Here is a 22,050-nt window from a genome sequence, read left to right as displayed (position 1 = left end):
GCATAGAAAAAATGTTGATAGGGATATGTCGACACCATTTGGGTAGAACGCGACATGCTCGCTGCTCGGTAAGTTTGCGCGCTCACCGTTTAACAGTTTCAACAAAGATATGTAGTAGAATTGAATTAAGTATTTTAGAAGAGACGTTTATATCATCTTTATAAAACTTAAAAAGACGTAAATGTTATACCTTGGTGGATAGACTTAAGTCCTCACCTAAATCAAAATTGTTTATCTTCGAACCCAATATTGTATGCATACTCTATAATTCCTCGCCTTTGTCCGCTGAAAAATGATATTGTAGGGTGACAAAGTTGTCCAAGAAAGAATTCAATTCTAGTGGCGATGAATAGTTCGGACCTAGAGTGAAATTAACTCCACCGAATTGTCATATCTACTCACCCAGCCATCACCGCATTATGTAGTGCACTCCATGGTTTGATTTAAGGTGTAGCCTTATTAATTCTAGGTGGTATTTTTATGTACTGTAGCCTTATTAATTAAGTAGTGCACTCAATGGTTTTATTTAAGGTGTTAAGCACTACTACTTTTTACTGATATGTTATTTAATATCACATTATGTGTAGTTATTATTATTAAAAATTTATCCTAGACGTATTCTTGTATCACTGTTTTTTAAGACCTATCGTATCCGGTATCCATATCCGTATCGGTAATGCTTTAGTTAGGGTGTTCGGGTGCAGCTTTTGTCCGGACACATCGGGTGAAACACAGAAATATTTACAGACGGGTTCTCGTTGAATTAAATAGCATGTCCTTCCCACCCACCCCACCTGCTCTTTCTCTTTTCTCTCTACTGCCTCTGTGCGCTCTCCCTCCCCAAGTGTGGTGGCAGCCTTTTCTTCTCCAAGTGCCTAACAAATGCAACAGAGGGGGAGGACGAGAGGAATCCAAGGTCGCAGCTCGGATGGAGTTGGCATGCTGGCAAGGCGAAGATGGGGAAGCTCACATTGCCCCTTCTCGATGCCCTTTCCCCTGCTCCCGATACCTACTTTCTGAAGTGCCCAGTCGATGCAGCGGAGGAGGAAGAGGAAAGGAATCCAAGGTCACAAATGGGCCTTGCCGTTGCCACTCCAGCGCCTCTGCCAAGGCGGCCTCCATCCGCTCTGTCGGGGTTATGATACCCCGGGTATCTCAAGGCACCGATTAGATAGCCACTCGGGCAGCCCACAGTGCGCCAGCTAGTATAAGCCTAAACGATCAAGGCCCAACTGAGCTAAGCGGACCGGGCCAGACACTAAGGCCAGGGGTCGCCACGACCCCTCCAAGATGCCTTAGCCGCACACTGCTCAAGGACTCACGACCACTCCACTGTCCTGGCCCTTGGGAGGAACGGGGAGAGATCGAGTCTAGCCAAGCGTGCTTGCTCTGATAGGAGCAGGCACTCCGCACTGACCCCGCAAGGACCGAGGGGACAACGGTCACCTTGGTCCGGTCAGACGACATCCCTACGCCACGCAACAGATACAAGACAACACCGCCAAGTGGTGACGGCCAGTACGGTGACCCACCGTCCAAATATGGCCCGACGAGACACACATATGACTCCACTCACTACGGGATGGGATCCACGGCAATGGCCTTGATTTAGGGGCCATCCAAGCCATAGCGGCCACGACCCCGGAGCAAGACCACATCACGCAGGACGGCGGGCAAAACACAACGTGCCCACAGTGCCGCCACGAACAACACTACAGCACCACGTCACGCCATGCCATGACATGGGCATAAGACCATGACGACAACCACGTCCAGACATGTACCACAAGACGGCGTAGCTTGTAAGCCAAGTTAGCTAGGTTCCCTCTCTCAGGCTCACGACCCCTCGGTCGGGAGAACCTCCTTCTTTGTACATGACCTGGCCCCAGACTCTATATAAGGGCAGCCAGGGCACCCTTCTAGACATCTCTAGATCATCTTCACCATTCCTTAACTCTCGAAGCTCTCATTTGGGCAGTCCATCTTCTAGCTCTAGCTCTCCTACATCTTCTACCATTCTTGCACCCCTCATTATAAGAACTTCAGAGCATTTAAGCGAGGAACATGCACTCGATCATCTCTGAGACTGGACGTAGGGCTCCGACCTAAACCAGTATAAATCCTCATATCTTTTGGATGCTATCATCGTCTTCCTAGAGCAGCGCGGCAATCGTATAAATTCACTAGTCCAGTTTACAAAACACCGATAGTTGGCGCGCCAAGTAGGGGACAGTCGTGCACTCTTGTTTGTTGAGAAGGAAGCGATGGCTCCTCACACCGCCGGTGGATTCGCTCATGGAATGGCGCACGGCAGCCACATCCGTCATGAAAACCATAAGTTCATCGACATCGAAGGGCCAGCTCCCATGTCCACCTTTAGCCATGTCCCAGACCTCCATCAGGAGATCTAAACCCCATGGCCTATGGCAGACATACTAAAAGGTCGTTGTTTGGTTTTGGTAATTGAGTGACAACCTAGGTGGACTAATGTGTTTAAATGTGAGATACACAGGTGATTAGTCCACAGGTACACTTGTGTGAGCAACTCATGCCATGGAGGTGAAAATGTCTTAGATATGTTGCAAGGCTCGCACATGTGATGAAGGAGCTCATTGCATGTGAGACATGACATGGAGTCATGTGACTAAGGTGGAGAAGATCAAGACAAGACTTAGCTTGATGGACCGGTTGCAAGCGTGAAGGGCAAGTTGGAGGCTTTGAAGCGATGGACCGCGTGGCAGTGAAGCTTGAGCAAGACTTGGCGCCAATGGATGAAGGCAACAGTGAAGAGCAAGTGAGGTCAAGATCGATGAATCAATAAGGTCACGTAATGATATAAAGTGGATCATATCATTTGTTGATCAAGATTGGTGCATGTGTTGCATCAACATTAGAGGAGATAGAATAGAATGCACAAGGCAAAGGTATAATCTATAGGGCATTTCATTTCACCGGTCATAGGTGTGTAGAGAAGTTTATGACTGGGTTTAGGATAGATGGCTATACTATCAAGAGGGGCAAACTTGTTTGTATATCGGTCATCTAGTGCCACTCGAGTGATCTAACTTTGCATAGTTACTAGGATCGAGTGGCATGGCAAGTTGAGTGACTAATCCTTTGGAAAATGTTTGTGAAAATGTTAACACACATACACATGGTGGTGTACACTTGGTGGCGTTGGCATATTTGCAATAGAGAAGACAACTGTGCTATAGTGAATGGAGGAGAGCACACTTGCATTGCAAGAAGAGAGAGGGGACCTTGTGTGTGCTCAGCTTCTCTTTCATTGCATGTACTTTAAGAAGGGTAAAAATAGACAAGCATTGCATACACTATAGGACAAAGAGAGGGAGTGTGTGGCTGCATGCTTGCTTTGTTGATCAAGTGAAAGGAGGCACCACGTGAAGTGAAAGAAATGAGTGGTTTTGGTGATCGGACGCGTCCGGTCTAGTGACCCGAGGCGAAGGTAGTTGGTTGGCTGCGACCTGACGCTGGCTTGGCTAGGCGACTAGATGCATGCCTAACACTCTTGATTGGTTGGCACGGCGCGTAGTAGGTGAGCGGACGCAGCGACGCGTCCGGTCACCAAGGACCGAACGTGTTCAGTCATGGAAAAGAGGCTCTAGGAGCTCTCTGGACTTGACCAGACGTTGTGGCATCATGAGTCCAGTCATAACTTGGAGGCGCGTCCGATCAGGTGTGTGAGCTCACCAATGGCTATTTTTAAACGGTCGTGACATGTGGCGTCATCGGAGTGACCGGACGCATGTGATGGGACGCATCTGGTCTCTACGCATGTGCGTCCGGTCATTGCGCAGGAAAAGTATAACGGCTCTATTTGGCCTTTGGGCTATAAATAGAGGGTGTCTCGACCATGGCTGAGGTGGAGCACCTTGGGGGACTTTGTGTCCATGCTTGAGAGTGCTTGGAAGCCCTCTAACTGTAACACTCTCGGTGTTACATTGTACAGTTTTTGATAAAACCCTGCATAAGCATCATACTTGTGTGTAAATGTGTGTAATATAGAGATACATCGATTTTTGGAACTTGAAATGTTCATTTGAAACAAGAAACAAGTGTTACATTTCATGTCTCTTCATATCGTTTAGGGTTCTAAGTGAATTTTTATAGAACAAAAATACTATAGAACGTTTATGCGAACTTGATAAAGTTTGTAGTACGAACTTCATAGGCAACGATGAAATACTTGCAGTCAAAGATGGGGTTTGCTAGCTAGTGTAACAAGTAGCTTGGAAAAGGGATTCGACGTGAAACCGTTCGAGGTTTAGTCATTTCGCCTAAGTCGGTAAATGGGTCGACGAAGCCATGTTCGATAATTTTTGTAGAGCGATCGGCTTTAGAAGTGGCGAGATGTCATGGCTTAGGTCGATAGCCCTATGTAACCCCTTGAGGATAAAATGGCTAGTTTGGTTTTCGGATCATCGATTGGGTCATGGTAGTAGCTTTGAAAAGTGTGCACAGCACATCTTCCACTTCCGGGCGCGGTCACCGCCTCCGCTCAGCCTGGCGCCTCTGCTCTGGCCTGCCCAGCACGCACTGCCGCGCTAGCCACATCACCACCATCGTGCCTATGTAGCCACATCCACGCATGTGGCTCCCTGTGCTGCTGGCCATGGCCTCCTGCCGCCAAGCTCTGGCGTAGCTCGTGCACACCGCACGTGCCCAGTCGCCGCTATCTGCCGTCGTCGCAGTGCGCTGGATGTTCGGCCATCATTACCACCCGGTCATCACCGCTGTAGTGCGCCTGGCTCACGACTCGCACTCACACGTGTGAACTGGGGCCCAGTGGGCATGGGTGCTCTGCCCTCCATCATGTCTGTCTACGCCACTACTTGCCATCACGTCTGTCGGCATGTTCAGCTTGTCCGAACCGGTGTCGCCACTCGCTCGAGCACGCTCACGCGCACAACCTACATAGCCATTGCTCTCGTTGACCTTGCGACTACGCATGCATGGGTTGGCCCTGCCGGCCCTCGTCTTCACAGTTGCGTGCGTGTACACGCCATGCCTTCCCGTCATGTCATCTAGAGAGTCACCAGCCAGCCGCGCCACGCCAAGGCCTAACTCTTGGAGCCTATCTCCTCTCACTTTTGCCCATGTTCGAAGGATGAGTGGGAGTACAGCGTCGGGCCTAACTTGGCCGGGGAGGTAGTACATTATCGGGCACCAATTTAAGCTTTTGCCATCGCCGTTGTCACCTCTGAGCTGAGTGCTGTCGCCCTCAAATTGGCCATGTACCATCCATCCCTTTCCAATTCACCGTGCACCCAAATATATAGAGTAGCTAGCTTCCGATTGGAGTCAATTCGACGGGCTTCCATCCTTGGCCGGTGAGATGAGTTCTCGGCCCAAGACACTGCTCCTTGCTCTTTTGTTTCAGTCGAGCACGGCTGTTGCCTCTCCTTGACTCATTTGTCTCGCTCGTGCAGTGGCCCCGCCGATGGTGCAGCAGGTTGCTGGGAACGTCTTCTCCACGACCGGCGTGAACCGGAACCACCTCACACACATGGCCAGGCTATTGCCGTTCCTCACAACTTTGCCTAGCCCATCCGTCACATCGCTGGTGAGGTCCTCTTGCTTCTAGAGTAGCTGGTTGACTCAATTAGGGCTGAGGCTCATCGGAGCGTGGGGGCGGCCGTCGGTGAACTGGCTTTGATGCCGCTCCTATGGCCAGCTTGGTTGGGCGCAGCAGCTATTCAATTAGGTCTTCAAGGTGGTTACTTTTAGACTGCTATTGGTCACCGAGTAGCAGTAGAGGTGTTCGGGTAGATGGTTTCGCCAGCATCGAGCTATCGCGGCCAAACCCCATCGCGGCACGTGGCCACGCCTACGTGGTGCGCCGTTCTGTGCATTTGTTACCTCAATCAGTCATGCATGGTACGCAGATGCTCATGGGGGTGCTGGTGTGTGCCGGAGGGGTCGGTGCTCGTCGGCGTTTGGCCGGCAAGGCCACGGCCCTGTTAGTCCGGCCAGGGGCTTCGTAAAATGCGAATTCAAATGGAAGTAGGGTCCTAGATGCAAACTCTGTGACTCGGTGAAATAGTGCTCGAGTGGGTTTTGCGAATGAGGTAGAGAACGGGGGCTTTTTCGCTAAAAAGCCAGCCGCGCGCGGCTCCGCTGTGGGCCACTTGCATTGGGCCACATCGCGCGACGTCGACTGGGCCACGCTGATTGCTACGTGAGCACATGGGCGGGAAGTCGGGGTGGGCCGAGCCGTCGCTCGCAGGCCGCGCGGTGAATTTGTTTTTCAATTCTCCAGTAAAATACCAACGTTTATTCAATATAATTTCTAGCTAAACTTTGATAAATTGTAGTAAATTGTGTAGTTGTCTAAAAATAGTGAAACTAATTTTGTTAGGTTCACAAAAATACCATCTACTTGTTAGTACAGTTAGATTATAGTTAACTATGACAATGGTAGGTTCATAAATTCAAACTAGAGAGCTTAATATTATGTGAATTAATAATTGTAGGAATTTTTGTGGTAGATTGGTGATAGATATGGCTATGAAAATTTTACAGTAGGCTCACTTGATTATTATGTACTTGCTATAAATTTTGTAGCCCTAGAGTAGGAATATAAATAGAGTAGCTATTATCCTTGCTTTATCATATATAGCATAAATCAGCATTAGGAGTAAGAATACCGGTAGTTGCTATAATAATGTATGCCATACCTCATATTTGTTATTGGTAACATTAAGATAATTTAGTACTGTGGTCGGTAGCACTAGCTTAGTAGTTAGACAGATGTACTTTATTTTAAGAGTTACCGTTGCTATGTTACTAAGCATGGCATCATCATTTCATGCATGTAGATCATGAGCTGGTAGAATTCATGCCCATCGACAATTAGGAGTACGACAAAGTCATTGAGGAGTACGGGGAGGAGATCCTCGTGTAGGAGGGAGCCCCAGAGCCGTTTGGTGCTGACCTTACTGACCCGTCGCCTGCCCAAGGCAAGCCCCGGTGCATAACCGTTATTTTAAATGATTACTGAATATATATATATATGATGTGCATTTACATTATAGGCATTTTATAAAAACTACATGCATAAATATATCTACCTATGAGTCCTACTAGTACAGGTTGAGTAGCTGCTATGCTCAGGATATCGGTAGCGTGAGTAACCTGCCGTTACTCGCAAATAGGTGATAAATATGATCACTCATGATAAAATGGTGGAAAGGAAAAATGGTGACCAGGCAGGGATATGGTTTGGGTACTGGTGGGTGTAAAGGGTTGTGTCCTGTGGCCAACAGGGCATAGCTTGGTTACACTTTTTCCCTGTCTGTGTCAATTAAGGACCGGTCATTGCAATAGACGCTAGGCAAGTCATAGATCTATTGTCCTAAGCGCATACTTGGGTATGGGCGCATGGAAGACTTGTTGCTCTCTTGTCGTGGATCTGGCTCTTTTCGGACCGACTGATGGGAGGCGGGGATGGTGGAGGTCCTTGCCCCACACTGGGTCCGGGACTCAGGAGTGAGGGCTTGGAGTCCAAGTTTGGACAGGGACCTAGACACCTAGGATAGGAGGGTGATATGTTAGTCCTACTTGTGCCTGGGGTACAAGCGGGGCATGTGTTTTCGAGGCACCCAGCTAGGCACATTGGTTCGCAAATCATCGCCGAGTCAGTACGACTTGTCTTAACTCTAGCATCGTAGTAAGAACTGAAAGTTGAAAGGAGAAGAAATAGAACTGATTGCTCAACTCTTGTTTGAAAGTAGAACAAGTGCATATATAGACTGGATAGATAATTACTTAATACGGCTGATAATAATAACATAAATAAGGACTCACTATTAGTATTGCTTTCTGCCAAAAGAAACTAGCAAACCATAAAGCTTATCATATTCCTTGGAGTCGGGAAATTATTTCCACTAGTCGGATAAGTTTTGCAAGTACATTGTGTACTCAGAGTTTATTTACCCCTATTGCAGGTGATGCATGAGAAGTACCTTTATGTGGAGGATTCTTCTGGTGGGCTCAGATGGATCCTCATCCCTTATCGGTAGATGTTATTTTTAAATTCCGCTGTTTATTATTTTGCACTCTGACATTTGGTAATGTAATAATGTACTTTTTAAGAAACTCTAATATATGAAATGGACCAGTATTGTAACTCATTCTCATTATTGGATCCTTGGAAAAATGTGGATCTTTTGGGTTCTCCCTTGGGGTGTACCCGACGGATACCGCCCGCTGTAGCTTGCTTTCCGGGTGCATAGTGTCTGGTGGAAGGCGAGCACCTCCGTAAGCGTGTTATTTTGGGTGGTTCTGCCACAGTTGGTACTAGAGCCAATAATGGTTACGAGTTTCATCACTCTTTTTCAAAACCTAAAAATTAGACCAACAAAAGTTTTGCGAAAAGTAGGACGTGATTAAGTTAGTAAATAAGTATAAGCCCTAGCAATATGGTCAATATGGTCTATCTAGAATAGTGGCACTGGTTTTATCTAATCAGTTTTCTACAGGTACACTGACTTACATTGTGTAAGAAATCGTCTAGCATACGGAATGTGAGTGTGCGGTGTGCCGAAAATTTTATTAATGCCGCTATATTCCGGCTTGAGTGAACATATAGGATGAAGCATGCATCATGATAATAGCATCTTACTTAAACTAAAATCCCCCCTACACGTATAATTGGATTAGTAAAGTGATAGGATTAATGAAAAGAATGCTTTAATTAAATGTGCTGTCATTTCTCTAATCCCTTGTTTCTGATCGGGAGGGTTGTTCTAAATGGATGGTTCCTATCTCTTACAGATGAATCTAAGGTCCGGACATGGGAGCACCAGTGCTGGGGCGGCTCACAGGCTTGGCGAGGGCCAAGGCGAGAGTGGCCAGGCCAATGAGTACCATGGGGAGAGCCATGGGGCTCCACTTCTGGCTCCTCCTCCTCCGTCACCGCCGCCGCCGATGACTCACGCTGAGATGATGGTGGAACTGATGGCTACTCACTGAGAGTCAGCCCGTGCCATGGAGATAATGGCACAAGCTGTCGCTGGTTTTGCCTGTAGAGGCCACGGGGGTAATGGTGGGAACAGGGGTGGTGCCCGCCATCCTGAGGGACCCTCCACTTACTAGGACTTCCTCAAGACCCACCCGCCCACCTTCATGTCGATAGATGAGCCCCTGGATGCGGAGCACTAGCTTCGCATTCTGGAGTAGAAGTTTCTGTTGCTCAATGTGGCCGATGAGCAAAAAGTGCGCTTTGCAGCGCAGCAGCTATTGGGGTCTACGAGTGCATGGTGGGATACCTTCCATGCCATGCAGTAGCTAGATCATCCGACATCCTGTCAAGAGTTCACCACAGCATTAAGAGAGTTTTATATTCCTACTGGTGTCATCAACTGGAAGCTGACTGAGTTCCTAGAGCAACGCCAGGGGAGTATGATAGTGATGGATTATGTTAATAAGTTCAATCACTTGTCCCAGTATGTTGGCATCCTTATGAACACTGACGAGAAGAAGGACCGCTTCTTTCGTGGCGTTTCTTATATCCTTCAGGAGAAGCTATACACGGCGAACTATCTGACCTTCGGGGCACTGATGAACGCTGCCATCGCCATGGAGGGCTTGCAGCAGGATTCCTAGGCACAGTGGAAGAGGAAGCGGGTGGCTGCGGGGTCTTCTAGCCACCCTCATAATCAGAAGGTACAAATTGTCCAGCAGGGGCCCTATCAATCATCAGGTGGGCCTTCATTTCAGCACCCCTAGCAGACTTCTTAGGCTTCTTCCACACAGTACTGTGCACCCACCCAGTAGGTGCAACCTCAATAGCCTTAGGGACAGTAGGTCCCACCTCGCCAGGGATTTGGAAACAAGACTGGTGCTTGCTTCAAGTGTGGCAAAGATGGCCACTATACCCGAGCATGTCCCCAGAACTAGCCCGCTCAGTCTGCTCAACCATCAGCAAACTCTAGGCTTGTTAGGAGGACCGTGGTCAAGAAGAAAGTGCCCAGCAGATCCGGACAAGTACATTTCACCGATGCTAAGCAGATATTACAATAGGAGCTGGTGATGGCTGGTATGTTTACAATCGATTCCCATCCAGCTTATGTGTTGTTCGATTTTGGTGCATCACATTCCTTTATGAGCATGGGATTTATAGACCGACACAACTTACCACTTATGGCTATACCGTATGCCTATAGAATCCATACTATGGGTTCGCAAATGTTCATCAATACCCGAACGGACATAGTAAGCTTGGTATTAGGCACCCACACTTACCACCTACAATTCATGGTAATGCCTGGGCAAGGCATTGATGCTATTCTTGGAATGAACTGGTTGCGGGTGTATGGGGTAGTCTTGGATATGAAGCAGAGAAGTGTTGAGTTACGACTTCCTTCTTCTGAGGATAGGATGTCTCTTCTGGTACCCTCAGATCTAGTCTTACCTGTTGCTATCTATGCTGAAGCCTCTCCTGATCTTACCCCCATCCCTATGGTTTGTGAGTTCCTAGATGTTTTTCCTAAAGATCTTCCTGGGTTGCCACCGGATAGAGAGGTGGAATTCTCCATTGAGCTAGAGCCTGGTACTGCTCCCATCTCCCAACGCCCGTACCACATGGCTCCAAGGGAATTGGCGGAGATGATGAATCAGCTGGAAGAGTTGATGGAAAAAGGTTTCATCCGTCCTAGTTCTTCACCATGGGGTTGTCTAGCCATTTTTATGAAGAAGGATGGTACTTTGCGGATGTGTGTGGATTACCGCCCTCTTAATGCGGTAACGGTTAGGAACAAGTATCCTTTGCCCCGCATAGATACTTTGTTCGATCAGCTAGCTAGCACCAAGGTGTTCTCGAAGATTGACCTCCGATTAGGCTATCATTAGATCAAGATTAGACAACATGATATACCAAAGATAACTTTTTCTACTAGGTATGGGCTGTATGAGTACCTTATGATGTCTTTTGGTCTCACAATGCTCCTACCTTCTTCATGTACCTGATGAATTTAGTCTTTATGCCAGAGCTGGACAAGTTTGTGGTAGTATTCATTAATGATATACTGATATATTCCAAGAATGATGAAGAACATGCCCAACACCTTCATATAGTACTGGCTCGACTAAGGGAGCACAAGCTATATGCTAAATTCAGCAAGTGCAAATTTTGGTTAGATTGAGTGCAGTTTTTGGGGCATGTGTTGACACCTGACGGCATTTTTGTAGATCCCAGCAAGGTGCAAGATGTGTTGGATTGGAAGTCTCCCAAGTCTATGCATCAGATTCGTCAGTTCCTTGGTCTTGCTGGGCACTATCGACGTTTCATCTCAAATTTCTCCAAGATAGCCTAGCCAATGACCAAGCTGCTCCAAAAAAGCAAAGTTTGATTGGAGCCCCACCTGTGAAGAAGCCTTCCAATCTCTAAAGACATTTTTGACCACTGCCCCTATGTTGGCCCAACCAGATATTGATTGACCCTTTGATGTATATTGTGATGCCTCGAAGATAGGACTAGGGTGTGTGCTTATGTAAGATGGACGTGTGATAGCTTATGCTTCACGCCAACTGAAAAAGCACGAGGTGAATTACCCCACCCATGACTTAGAGCTGGCTACTGTAGTCCACTCTATGAAGATTTGGAGGCACTATCTATTGGGTAACAAAGTACATATTTTCACTGATCACAAGAGCCTCAAGTATATTTTCACCTAGACTGAGCTAAACATGAGGCAGAGGAGATGGTTAGAATTGATAAAGGATTATAACTTGAAAGTCCATTATCACCCAAGAAAGGCCAATGTAGTGGCTGATGCGTTGAGCCAAAAGTCACACCAGGTTGAGGAAATACCTTTGTCTCTCAACCATGTAGAGGTGTTGGCTCACATTGCATTGACCTCAGAATTGTTGGAGCAGATTATTCAGGAGCAAAAGGAAGGCCCCGAAAAAATTCCCCACATCAAAAAATTGATTGCCAAAGGGCATGGCCCTCACTTTATTATTGATGAGCATGGTGTAGTAAGATACAAGGATAGGCTGGTGGTTCCATTCAGTGAGGAGCTAAGAAGGAAGATTCAAAGTTGTCTATTCATCCTAGCAGCAACAAGATATATCATGATCTGTGCCACTTGTACTGGTGGTCCAACATGAAGCAGGACATCACCCTAGCACATTGCAGAGTGCGACACTTGTGGTAGAGTTAAGGCAGATCATATGCGTACCCCAGGATATTTGCAGCCCTTGCCCCTTCCTGTTTGGAAGTGGGATATCTCCATGGACTTTGTGGTGGGTTTGCCTAGCACAACCAAGGGCTATAACTCTATCTGGGTCATTGTGGATTGCCTCACCAAGTCAGCTCATTTCCTCCTAGTGAATTCTAAATGTTCTGCTAGGCAGTATGCCGAGTTGTACTTGGATTAGATTGTGACTCTACACAGAGTTCCCCTCACTATCATCTCTGATAGAGGATCAGTTTTTGTCTCTCGCTTCTGGGAGCAACTCTAGGAGTGTCTTAAAACTAGTCTCCTCCATAGTTCAGCCTATCACCCCCAAACTGATGGCCAAACCAAAAGGGTGAACCAAGTGCTCGAAGACATATTAAGAGCTTATGCCATTTCTTTTGCTAAGAAGTGGGATGGATGCCTGAAGTTAGCTGAATTTTCTTACAATAATAGCTATCAAGAAAGCATCCACATGGCACCATTTGAAGCTCTATGTGGAAGAAAGTGTAGGACACCACTCAACTGGGTTGAAGTGGGAGACTGTGGATACTTTGGGCTAGAATTCATCAAGGAGGCTTGTGAGCAAGTCGTCCTCATTCAGAGCCATTTGAAGGTAGCTCAGAACCGACAGAAAGCCTATGCAGACAAGCGCAGAAGGCCTTTGGAGTTTGAAGTTGGGGATTATGTGTACCTCAAGGTGTCTCCTATGAGAGGGGTGCATTGGTTTGGTATCCATAGTAAGCTAGCTCCCCGATACATGGGTCCTTACGAAGTCTGGAAGCAGTGTAGCCCAGTTGCTTACCGTCTATAGCTTCCCAACATTTTATCTGCGGTACACAATGTGTTCCATGTATCGCAATTGAAGAAATGTTTGTAGGTTCCAGATGAAGCTATGGAAATTGAAAGGCTTCCCCTCTAGCTAGATTTGACTTATGTTGAGCACCCTATCAAAATCCTGAATGAGAAAGAAAGAGTAACCCAGAACAGTGTGGTAAAATTCTATAAAGTGCAATGGCAAAACCATTCTGAGGATGAGGCCACATGGGAATAGGAGAGTTACCTATTAAAGCATTACCCCCACCTCCTCTCTGGTTTAGATAGTTAGTTGCTGCGTTGAAATGTACTTCCTATCTCCTTCTCACACTAGGCACAAGAAATCTTGGGTCGAGATTTTGTTTTAGGGGGGTAGATTTGTAACACTCTCGGTGTTACATTGTACAATTTTGCTAAAACCCTGCATGAGCATCATACTTATGTGTAATATAGAGTATACATTGATTTTCGAAACTTGAAATATTCATTTGAAACAAGAAACAAGTGTTACATTTCATGTCTCTTCATATCATTTAGGGTTCTTAGTGAATTTTTATCGAACAAAAATACTATAGAACGTTTATGCGAACTTGATAAAGTTTGTAGTACGAACTTCATAGGCAACGATGAAATACATGTAGTTGAAGATGGGGTTCGCTAGCTAGTGTAACAAGTAGCTTGGAAAAGGGATTCGACGTGAAACCGTTCGAGGTTTAGTCATTTCTCGTAAGTCGGTAAATGGGTCGATGAAGCCATGTTTGGTAATTTTTGTAGAGCGATCGGCTATGGAAGTGGCGAGATGTCGTGGCTTAGGTCGATAGCCCTACATAACCCCTTGGGGATAGAATGGTTGGTTTGGTTTTCAGATCATCAATTGGGTCATGCTAGCAGCTTTAAAAAGCGTGCATGGAACATCTTCCACTTCCGGGCGCGATCACCGCCTCCGCTTAGCCTAGCGCCTCTGCTCTGGCCTACCCAGCATGTGCTGCCACGCTAGCCATGTCACCACCATTGCACCTGTGCAGCCACATCCACGCGCATGGCTCCCTATGCTGCTGGCCACATCCTCCTACCACCAAGCTCTAGCGTAGCTCACGCACGCCGCACGCGCCCAGTCGCCGCTGTCCACCGTCGTCGCAACGCGCTGGCCGTTTGGCCGTTACTACAGCCCGGTCATCACCGCTATTGCGCGCCTGGCTCATGACTCGCACACACACGTGTGCACTAGGGCCTAGTAGGCATGGGTGCTCTGCCCTCCATCACATCCGTCTGCGCCACTGCTCACTGTCGCATCTGCCGGTGTGTTCGGCTCATCTAAACTAGCATCGCCCCTCGCCCAAGCACGCTCATGCGCACCACCTGTAGAGCCACTGCTCTCATTGACCTTGCGACTGTGCATGCATGGGTTGGCCCCACCGGCCCTCGTCTTCATGGTTACGCATGTGTACACGCCATGCCTTCCCGTCGCCTCGTCTGGAGAGTCACCGGCCAGCCGCGCCATGCTAAGGCCTAACTCTAGGAGCCTGTCCCCTCTCGCTTTTGCCCACATTCATAGGACGAGTGGGAGTACAGCGTTGGGCCTAACTTGCTAGGAGCAGTAGTACGTTGTCGGGCACCGATTTAAGCTTTCACTGTCGCCGTTGTCACCTCTGAGCCAAGTGCCGTCGCCCTCAAATTGGCCGTGTACCGTCCATCCCTTTCTAATTCACTGTGTGCCCAAATAGATAGAGTAGCTAGCTTCCAATTGGAGTCAATTCAATGGGCTTCCATCCTTCGGTGAGGTAATGGGGAGAGTTTTCCCCTCGGTGGTTCGCCATGGCCGGCGAGACGAGTTCTCGACCTAAGGCACTGCTCCTTGCTCTTTTGTTTCAATCGAGCATGGCCGTTGCCGTTCCTCATGACTTTGCCTAGCCCGTCCCTCACATCGCTGGTGAGGTCCTCTTGCTTCTAGAGTAGCTGGTTGACTCAATTAGGGTCGAGGCTCGCCAAAGCGCGAGGGCGGCCGCCGATGAACTAGCTTTGAAGCCGCTCTTATGGCTAACTTGGTTGGGCGCAACAGCTATTCAATTAGGGCTTCAAGGTGGTTACTCTTAGACTGTTGTTGGTCATCGAGTAGCAGTAGAGGCCTTTATCGATCAAATATGGTCAATAGTCTACCTAGGGGTATGCCCAAGGTAGTAGATTATCAGTAGACAGATGCGCAAGCTACAAACAAGATGGTGACGTAAGACAGACACGAGGTTTTATCTAGGTTTGGCCGCCGTGAAGGCGTAATGCCTACGTCCTGTGTCTGATTGTATTGCTGTATGTCAATGAGAGATGTTTTTGAGAGGGGTCCCCTACCCGCCTTATATAGTCTGGGGGCAGGGTTATAGATCTAGAAACTAATCCTAACCAGTTACAATTGCCATAGGTGGTCGGATAAGGATTCCTATTCTAACCGACCAGGATCTTGCTTGATCTCCAAATCTACCTTGATTCCTTGTGCGGGACTCCGAACAGATTGGCCGGGCCACATGTCGTCTTCTAGTGGGCTAGACCCCCTAGTCCGGGCTGGACCAAGCCTAGCCATAAGGGTATAGGGTTTAATACCCCACAGCTAGTCCCCGAGCACCATGTATTATGCTGCAACACGCCGTTTGATCTCCTTCGGCTAATGCAATCCATCTTCATGTCATCTCCAACTGGTTGAAACATTGACCAAGCAAATGTGCCAGTATTCTAGTAAGAACAGATAATAGTAGACCACAATTATAACCAAAGATTTTGGTTGTCCGAAGAATGCATGGTGCTCTAAAGAAAAAAGAAAAAGATTTCTTTCCTGATGAAGTGTGCCCACTTGTATTTCTAAAAAGAAATGTAAGTAACCCTTGTACAGTAGTAGTTATAGCCAACAGTCAAGGCGTAGTGGTCAAAAAACAAGCACATTCACCGTAAGGTGAAGTGTGCCCACTTAGTCCCCGAGCCTGGTAGTAGGTGACGTAGGCAAGTGGTGCTAGGGTCTAAAAAGAATTCCCAGTTAAGTTAAGAATCCAATCGTCATACAGGCGATACGAGATGCACCGGCAGGTGCATCGTACCGATGTAGTCCCCAAGCTTGCTGGAAGGCGAGGTATGAGCCTTGTAGCAAGGTCTAAGTGAGAAAAAATAAAAGCCTCTCAACTGTATGCGAGTACCGATCACATGTAGTCAAGGAGAGCGGTCTTCGAGCAATGTTCGAAGAGTGGTCAGGATAGCCCCCGAGCACGAGGGTGGTCCCCGAGCATGATGGTGGTTGGAACAGTCCCCAAGCACGATAGTGGTCTAGATAGTCTTCGAGCACGATGGTGGTCTGGGTAGTCCCCGAGCACGATGGTGATCTAGACAGTCCCCGAGCACAGGGATAGTCGCAACAGTCCCCGAGCATGAGAAGTGTGGCAAAAAATCATATGCCACCTGTACTATTGTTTTATGTATTTATTTATTTACTTGCTCTGTCAAGTCTAATATGACACATCTGGTCAAAAAAGAACACAAATATAGCACGTCATATTGCCTTTTTGTCTTGTCAAGCAAACAGTTACGTGGCACCTGTCAATAGGTGCGTCAGCGTGGGCCCTCCCACACTGGCAACAAAGAGGCGCATATATTGGCATAGATCTCGAGGTTATGAAAACAACCGTCTGCAGTGCGTGCGCAGGTCTCCCAAGAATCTTGGGTAGACGAAACGGCATAACTCTTGGGTTAAATATAGTATATGATAGGTAAGTTTCTTTTTACTGAACCCCATTGCCATTCGCAGCCGCAACCTTCTTCTTCCTCTCGCCAACCCTAATACCTCCGAAATCACCACCAATCAATCCTCCGCCATTTCCTCATTCATCAGCAAGGCCAGATTCATGGCGAAAAGTGATGCGCAGAAGAAAGTAGGAGTCATGGCAAAGGAATGGTGGAAATCGAGAAGCAATGAGCAGACCATTGAAGACCTCATCACCATAGGGGTACTCCACAACAAGGAGCTCGTAGGATGGTGTGTGCTGGAGGGTGAGGGGTACCCCGATCCACAACCAGGTGAGATCGTGGTGTTCGAAGACTTCTTTAAGCGGGGATTTGGGGTTCTGGTGCATCCTTTTCTTCAGGGGCTCTATCTTTACTATGAGATTGGGATTTGCAATCTGCATCCCAACTCGATCCTCCTTGTCGCAACTTTCATACATCTTTGCGAAGCATATGGTGGCTTCCAGCCCCATTTCAATTTTTCCACCATCTTTTCTATCTACAGAAGAAAGGAAGCGGCGGTTTGAAGATAGCCGGGGGTGTGTACCTCAACCTCCATGATGGCATGAAAGCCCAGTACCTGCACTACCCATGGAACACGTCGCTAGACGACTGGTACAAGAAATGGTTCTACATCCACGAAGAGCCAAACATGATTACACTATGCAACGTGGGGTACATTCCAGAGAAGAGAACAAGCTGGTCGGAGAAGCCCAAGCACCTGGAACAGATTCTAGAAATATTTGGAATGATCCCGTGGAAAAAATTGGATGGTCCAAGCGTGGTCGGAAACTTCATCAGCCGACGGATCCAGCCCTGCTAGAGGAGAGTACATCTTGGCTATGAATATCAAGGTAGCGCGGACCCGACAAGGACAAGGCAGGGGGCGCTTGACAAAATTGAAGTCAAAGCTAGAATTGGAGAGCTATTTAACTTAGCTGATCCAAATTATGCCAGATTGAGTGACATCGAGCATGCTTTCAAGCTTGCTCGACCTCCCCTAAAGGTAACTCATCTTGCCCTGTACCTGTAGTTTTATATTGTCGTAGGATAAGTGGAAACTTACTGTGTTCACCCATTTTTATTACCCAGGTTAATGGTTGGGATAGAGCGACAGTGTTTGTGTCGCCACCCCCTGGAGTGGAGTGTCCATAAGGAGCTGGTCCCACCACCCAGACCAGCGTCGATATCGAGGACGAGAACATCGACTAGGCGGTGCTCAGAGCTAGAAAGGAGGCAGCGACCCTAGCCGCTGGTAAGCAGCCGGCTGCCCCCAAATAGTCAAAGAAGAGATCAACAACATCCCTACTCACCGGGGGGGGGGGGTGCTAAATATTAACGAGCCCAAGGGAGGCCCAGAGGAGAGACCGGCCAACAAGCGTCGACAGACGATTTTTGCCTGGTCGGACGATGTTGTAGAGGAGGGAGAGGATGCAGACACCTTTCGACTTGTCCCTCGAAAGAGGAGGAAACAACTGGAGTCGATGGGGCAAGGTGTCTCCTCCATGCCTATGGGACCCACATCATCGACGTCGGTGAAGGATGCCACCGGGTCGACCTTGGGAGTACCTGGTCAAGGAACACGACCGGCGATGGAAGCGACAACTCGACCGAGCACACCACCGACCACTACAGCGCAAAGGACAAGCAGTGGAGGGGTCGAGCACCAAGGCCCAGCGACAGTGCTGGATGTAGAGGGAGACCAGGAGTCACCCGCACAGCACGTGGAGCAAGTACGACTGAAGAGACGTGCCTTCGCCACATCATTCCATGCTTCTAACATGTAAGTATTTGTAACCTTATTATAAGTTAGCAATTTGCATTTAATATGATTGCTTTCTGAACTTATTATGGATGTACTAGCTCGACGTCCACCAAAAGTCTAGACCAGCTAGTCAAAAGTGGCGTGGTGCCGCCAATAAGTGTAGATCAGACTGCCCAGCGGCCGACCATCAAGGAACCCATAGTAGAAGATCCATCGGGGCCTCAGCAGACAAACAGTCAGACAATAGTCCCCGAGCAGACGGTCGAGGAAAGAGCCGAGCCGAGCATGAGTGCTCCAAGCGCTAAACCTACTGAGGGCAACACCTCAATGTCAAGGGTAATGGAACAGACCGAGGAGCAATGGCCGAAGGTGAGAGCATAGACCACGTTTGTTAATGCTGTAGCCTGTGGGAAGGCCATGGTGATCATAGAAGCTGCTGATGCCGGACCATCACCGAGACCCAAAGAAGAGCCAGAAGAGGACGAAGTGGAGGAGGTCCTAGGCCATCCGCAGGACAAGCAACAACATGTGTATGTGTTGCGTTGGCGAAATGACCAATGGGTTGTCCATGAGGAAATCCCGGAGGTCGAAGAAACCAAGAAAGTTGAATGGGCGGTGAAACGGCTGGTGACGGAGGTGCAGGTAAGCTTCGCTTCACCCCTGATCTTGTTGTCTAGTCACAACTCTCTTACTTAGCGATCTGCACATAGGACTTAATGAAGACCGCAAGGTACCACAAGAAATGCTTCGACCAGATTGAGGGGATCGCTGCAAGCAACAAGGAGTTGACGGCGGAGGTGGAACGCTTGTGCCAGCGACTTGAAGTCGCCAACCATGAAAAGATGGTGCAAAAGTCCCAAAACCTGAACTTGGTCATCCAGCTCAGTAATAAAGAGCGGGAAAGAACAAGTAAGTAGCCACTTTATCACAACGACTACTGACAAGTGATGTTGCGTTGTTGGTAGTAACAGCTGTAGTGCAGGCTTAGAAGCTGAAGTGGCCCGTCTCCGAGAGGAGAACAGTCATGCGGTCGTGGAGTGTGATTGCCTGAAAGAGGACAACAGAAAACTGGTGCAAGACCAGTCACAGCTCCGGGACCACATGACCAAGATGACAGAGGAGCTAAAAGGTAAGTTTTCCAAAACCCTTTGCTCATTTTTGTTGCCTACCGTAGTTTGGCGTAATGTAGCGTCTTAACAGCATGTGTGGTTTGCAGTTATAAAAATCAATGCGAAGAAGCATCTGGAGGCTGTGATAAAAGACCATGATGGCTAGAAGGTGCAATGCCAAGAGATCACCAAGGATCATGACACCTGGGAAAACTGGTGCCAGGAGGTGGCAACAGGCATTTTGCCGGTCCTTAACCTCATCAATCCAGCGCTAGCAGAGGATGTGCCAAGGATGCCGTAGCTGGGATTGATTGAGAGATGCTGAAAGGCATGGGGATGGTTCTAGGAGTTCATGAAGGAGGCGGGTGAGTACATAGGCGCACATGTGCTAAGCATGGTATGTGCTCACTACCCCTTGATCGATCTCAAGCGCCTAGAGGTTGGATACCCGAAGGAGGTAGATCCAGACAAGGCTGAGGAGCTATGGATGACCCAGCTAGACTTGTTGGCAAAAATAATTGGCGACATTAACTTGTGTGGAGGCACGACGCCACCTATATAGGGAATGCCATCAACAAGTTAGCTGGAAGCGCCGTCATTTTAAGCCAACTAGCGAAGCCTACGGTCTCGACCAGCCAAGCATCGACGGGGCCATCTTCTTCAGCTTGATCAGTACCAAAGTCCCCGAGACCCTTGCACGATGTTAGACCTAGCGAGCAGTAGATGCCATGTGCCCCGACCAGCCAATAGTATAGGCTATAGCTGTAGAAGAAGATGTAGTTGTGTTATTGTAAACTTGGACCTTTTTAGGCAAGCTTGTAATAACATAACTGTATATCAGCATAAGCTTGTTTGTTTTGTGGAAAACATGTTTAAGCTCGGATATCATGTTGGTGTAACTGAGTTAGAACGTGTTAGTGTTCTGTTCAGTTGTACTAGTTTAGTCGACATGTCATCCTAAAAGGTTTGTATGGCCCTAGTTTGTCTTGTGGTCGGAGTGTGAGGTGCGTAGCTTGTGCACACGTAGAAACACACAAGTCAAACCAGAGAGCACCTGCCGATCACCCATAGCATAGAGAGCAGATCCCATGCATGCGTTGGGAGGAACCGAAGACAGGGCCTGCTCCGAAAACCTAAGAAGGAATGGTGGTCGATTTTAACTAGTTGAGTTAGAATAACAATAGACTTCGAAGTGACACATTAGAGTGGTCGGAGAAATCATAATAGCTTTATTGAATTAAATCGAAAGTACAAGAGGGGTACATATCTTAGTAGTTAAGCATAGAAACGCCTAAGCTTGTCGATGTGCCATGAATTGGGTACGTCTGTACCGTCTAAGTGAGCTAAACTATAAGATGTTGGTCATGTAACCTCCTTGATCATGAATGTAACAGAACTGACCAAATCATAAGAACGTAAGTACAAAAAACAATCACCGAAGCGATCAAATTCTTGTACTTAAGCTTCCATAATCCCGGTAGTCCAGAAATCATGAAGGATTTCAACCAACTTTCGACATACAAACCAAGATCATAGTGATTCAACACAACACATCATCCGTTACAACATTTCACAAGTAGCATTCGGATTACATCCATCAGAGTTGAAATAGAATATTACAAACCAAGTTTGAGTGTGCGGAAGCAACATAGTTTGGTACAAACATCATAGTTTTCAATTACATTGCCAAGTCTGAGTCATGTCCCCCAAAAGCATTATCAGGTATGAGAACTAGTAGAGACCGTGCCCAATGGTCTAGTCTTCATCCCCAGCTAGGAGAAGGTAGTACTTGCAGCAACCAAAGTAGAACTGGTCATCTGCAACAGGTGGGAGATAAACCCTGAGTACGAGAAGGTACTCAGCTAGACTTACCCGACAAAAATGAGAAATAAGGGACACTAAGGATCATGCAAGGCTTTTCAGGTGGACTAGCTTGACACAATTGCATAAAAGAGCTTATGATTATAGTAACCAATTTAAACTTAGCATCAAGCTTATCATTATTTATCTGCTCACTAGATTAGCACCTGTGCTAGAGCACTCACTTATTAGGAGCAAACAATATTAACCATAGCAGGTATAATAAGGCTGTCATCATCATATCATCATTTCCAAACCATTATGTTATTAAGTGTATCTACATTGGAGATAAGCCCATCAAGTTCTCACTAACCGGGAGAGACGGCGACTCGAATCGAATTACAACTCAGCTGAGGGGGTATTCCTAACTCTCACCCTGGCATACTTAGCAAGGGTAGCCGTGGGTTACCTTTGGTACAACTCAGGAACCAAATTCACGGGTTCGATCAGCGCCAGCGCTCTCAGGGATTACCCTTCTGCCAGGACGATCAGGACTTTTAACTCACCTGCCCTTGGACTCACGCCTACGGCTCCCTTCCGAGGC

The sequence above is a fragment of the Miscanthus floridulus genome, chromosome 17, assembly GCF_019320115.1.
Source record: "Miscanthus floridulus cultivar M001 chromosome 17, ASM1932011v1, whole genome shotgun sequence".
Classification (NCBI taxonomy): domain Eukaryota; kingdom Viridiplantae; phylum Streptophyta; class Magnoliopsida; order Poales; family Poaceae; genus Miscanthus; species Miscanthus floridulus.
This window is presented reverse-complemented; position numbering follows the sequence as displayed.